The sequence below is a fragment of the Pavona decussata genome, unplaced genomic scaffold (genome assembly GCF_977016875.1).
Source record: "Pavona decussata unplaced genomic scaffold, jaPavDecu1.1 SCAFFOLD_110, whole genome shotgun sequence".
Lineage (NCBI taxonomy): Eukaryota > Metazoa > Cnidaria > Anthozoa > Scleractinia > Agariciidae > Pavona > Pavona decussata.
In genome coordinates, this window is record NW_028145524.1 from 19,672 (window position 1) to 23,991 (window position 4,320).

Sequence of the window (4,320 nt, forward strand, 5' to 3'; positions counted from 1 at the left end):
GAAACACCTCTCCAGCTGAATTTAGGGACAACTTTAACTCGGCCTCCTGTAGAATGGTAGGCATCACAGGACTTTAGGAAAAGAATTAAACTATTTTACCAAAAGCCTTGATTCTAAAAGTCCTATTAAATTACACCCTGACTAAAGGATCAATTGGGTGCAACATCGTGTTTGTCACACAAAACGTCCGGTGGCTCAACGGCTCGACCAACAACGGACAAAGTGAGCACACAAAACGCTGTTTTGCGCATGTGTATTACCACTGAAATTATAACTGCGTTGTTGCGTTGTTTCGACGTCAGGAATTGTTCTGATTGGTTCCTATTTCCCGCTCGGGCAAACCCGTGTCGTCAATAGGCCAATTTACAGTTGTGTGTTTAGTGACCTGGCCTTGCATTGTAAGCGAGGCTGGGGTGACCTTGTTTTGATACAAACCTCACTGTTTTTCATACGTAAATGCAAACTAGTTAGCATAAGAACAGCATGATCTACATATGAAAAGCAGTGAGGTTTGTATCAAAACAAGGTCACCCCCAGCCTCGCTTCCAATCCAAGGCCAAGTCACTAAGCACACAACTGTAAAATGGCCTACTGTCGTCAGAGATGAAGAACCCAAAAATATGTTTTCTTTCTGTCCAGTCAAAACAACTCGTTTACAGTGTGAATGCTTGTTCCAGACGATAGGTCAACAACTGGCAATTCGTCTTTTAATATGTCTAATATCTCTTGATACTGCCTCTTTGTGTTCTTGTTTTGATAGTACGCCGCATTTGTTTTCCACAGACTTTCCCCACTTCGCAGACGGATTATCCTAAAACCGCCTCTAAAAGTAAAGAAGTGGGTAAACTATGCCAAGGAATACGCACCGCCATGATGCAATAGGCCCCAGGGGAGTGGATATTTGATATTTGATGATGCTTCACACAATCTGATGAAAGGTCTGGGAACAAGGTTTTTTTCCAAATTCTTTGACAAATTTTCTTCGCCAACCCACCTTTTTTGAAAAAAATTACTTAGATAGGAAAAAAATGTTTTGACAAACAAAACTAGCACGTCAATTTTTTCAGCAAATTTATTTGCAGTGGGACATTTTGGCAACTTTTCTCGTCTACGCTAGCAAAAAACTGTTTGTCACACTGAGAAATTTTGGCAAAGAAAGTTTACTAGTGTACATGGGGCTTAAAGCGACTTCTTCCATCCCGATATTTGGACGACAATATTGATCGTTTAGCTGGCTTTATCCTTTCACATAATTCCTTTTCTTCACTTGTCTATTCCTGCATGAAGTACGAAAAAAGGAAACACCTGTAGGCAGGCTATATACATTTACAATGTTCATTCTAATTCTGAATTTTATTGAGTTTAAATAAACTCGAAATCCTTGTAGTTCTTTTAGCTTCTAGGCCCCAATTAACAATTACGCTCTCTTTGCTATTTTTTTCTAATCAACCTGATGTATATAAAACTTCTCCTGTAATTAACCATATTGTGAGTCAATAAAGATTACTGCTACTAATGATCATTGCTGATTGTCCAGAACAAGAGCCTGGGTCTGTAAATCCGGGACATCATCAGTCGAGAAACATTGCTCTTGTAACGTTAATGCAAGTTCCTGTACAATAAATAGAAAAGTTAGCCTGCCAGTCAGAATTATTAGACTAGTATAATATCATGGGTGACAAATTACTTCTTAATTTTGGCGCGAAATTTCAGCGTTAATTTACAATTTCACATGTGAAATTACAAAATTGAAAAACTCAAGTCAAAAACGCCCGATTGTGAGTGTTATTTGTCACCAATAAGGTAATAAAATGGTATACTCGTGAAATTAGGAAATAATTTCACTGGCGTTTTTTGTCAAAAAGTGTAATAATTTCCCTCGCCTCAAAACTAGTGCGTGAAATTAGTCCCAATTTTACCCGTCACCATTTGACGAGCCATACTAATTTTGTAGAAAAACACAACAATTTTTAATTTTTAAGCTGACATGTTTCGGAAGTTGCAATGCACAGTCATCGTCAGTTACGAAATAATTTATAGAATTGTATTTGAAACTTATATCTTATTTAATTTCCTGCTATCGGGACCTTTTGGGCAATTATAAGTATCCGGCCGTAAATATGATTGCCACGTTTGCCCGCCGGCTATACTGTAACCTTGATCTGATTTTAGCATAACTCAGTGGCCACTTATTTGGCAAAATCGTAATATGGTTGGGTGGAGTGGGTAATCCACGTTGTATTAATACATCAGTCAATTCCAACAGTGCCCCCTCCTCCCCCCTCCCCCCCCCCCCCCCCCCAATAAAAAAAATGTTGTTCAAATGCCTCGGAGTAGTAGCTCAAAAATGTTTTATTTTCTTCGTTTCTCGTCTTATTTTCAATAAAATCTAAGCTAATCCAGGTCAAATTTAGTCCTAGCTAGGTCTTGTCTCCGGTAATGATGTAAAAATAGGTCACTCTGCACTAGCGTCCCATTTATGTTCTATCTAGACGTATTCAAAAAGAAACTTACTGAATTGGCCGACGAATTAGTCATTTAAAGAAGCGACAATTCTGTAAGGTGAAAACAATGCGGTGATCAAATGCCTCGGGGTAATTGGGCGTACGGCTAATGCCCGACTACCGGGATAGACAGTGTGGGAAAATGACCCACTATTTTCCCTGAGAGGGAGGGGGGGGGGGGGGGGGCTGGAATTGACTGATGCATAACATCCCAAACAGAAGCTGGGGTAAGCTCTGGCAATAGTGGACCACTAGAGCTAGTGAAGGCCTTACCTTTCCTCGCATACGTTCTGCGCACCTCGAGATACTTGGGTTTCCTATGGGTGGTGCCTACTAATACAGGGATATTTTTGCGCAGTTTAAAACTATGCGGAAAAAGCAGACCTTAGCAAGCGCTCTTGCTATCCATAAAGAAAAGTGGGGGTAACCATGCATTTGTCAGAGATAACAAAGCTTCAATTTGGAAAAAAGACGTCATACATTGCTTTGGATTTTACTGCTTTTCCTTTCTGGATTCCAGTAACCCATACTAAGATATTCTTTTTCCTGAATAGTCATAAACTGTGCAAAAATACTTCTGTATTAGTAGGCACCGTCCTTAAGTGTTCAGTCTACTAGTCTACTCACCGGATCTCCTTGTTGTCATTGGCATCCGGGTTATCAATGATAGTGAACTCGTGAACGCTGGAATTTCTGTTAGATTCATGGAAAGTTGTAGATTAATGACGCTCACCGTGACTCTGAGAGAAAATAAAATAAAGAAATGAGCGGCTTGAGACATAAATTATTGCATAGATAACAAGCAAATGAAAGTAAAGGTGGGAGAATCTTTAAAACAGATCTATGAAAGCCGGAAGTTTCTTCAAAAGTGCTGCCGGGATGCATCGCTAATGGAATTAGTCAAAACTACTATACTCGAACAGGACCCACCAAACCACAAAATACATGGTGGTCTCTGCCTGCACCCTCTTCCTCAACCTCAAAGGATGGTGTCTTTATTGCATAGTCACCCCTATATCCAGAAGTAAAAAATGGCAATGGGATTGAAACCTGATTATGACTTTTCTTGTTTCTAGCAATGTTGACTCTTGCTTACTGGTGTCAACGTAAATCTTAAAGCCCATAAAATGTTATCGGTAATGTTCATGAGACAGTCGGTGTCTTCGATAAACCTCCAAATGAGGTAAATGGTACTTCCAGCGAGGGCATAGAGCTTGCATTGTAAGTAGTAACCAGCTTATACAAAAACAAACAAATAAACAAGTGACTTCTGCCTTTGGAATTAATAGGTTGTCTTTCGTTGGAACTTAGTAATCGTCGAAGTTAAATATTTTTGCTTTTCGTTTCTGTAAACGTGTTGCCAGTTCTTAAGCCAAACATGCTTCTGCATACTTTTGACCCTATTGATAGGGAATAGCGGGTTAGAGAGAAAATTAGTTTATAATTTATTTTTCCCGCCACAGATACACAAATCAATTAATTTTCGAACACGTTTATTCTTTGAGAAACACACACATCGATGAAATTTGTTGAATTTGATGTCAGACTAAAGAAATCTATGGGTACGTTCCAATAGCTCACTTTGAAAAAAAAAGGGAATCCTAGGCCGAAAGTTTCGCGCATGCAATTATATTAGTGCATGAGCCAGAGGGTTGTGATGGTACCACTTGAGGGGCAAAGTGTGGCATACATTTTTAGAATGCTCTTTACCCACACTAAATAAATATGTGTGATAGCATTTGTCAAAGTGTCATCTTCTTTAGTTTTTTTAGGGGGAGGGGTGGGTACATTTTTGCACTATCCCATCACTTTAGTT

General features: G+C 39.3%; 1 long non-coding RNA gene across 1 annotated transcript; it reads right to left on the reverse strand.

The window, feature by feature from the left end:
* Positions 1-1,054: 1,054 nt before the first annotated feature.
* LOC146470788 (uncharacterized) lies at positions 1,055-3,547 on the reverse strand. Its single transcript, XR_014866936.1, has 2 exons — positions 3,132-3,547; positions 1,055-1,612 (listed from the first exon to the last, which is right to left on the reverse strand). It is a non-coding gene; the product is annotated as an uncharacterized LOC146470788 (long non-coding RNA).
* Between the last annotated feature and the right edge of the window lie 773 nt (positions 3,548-4,320).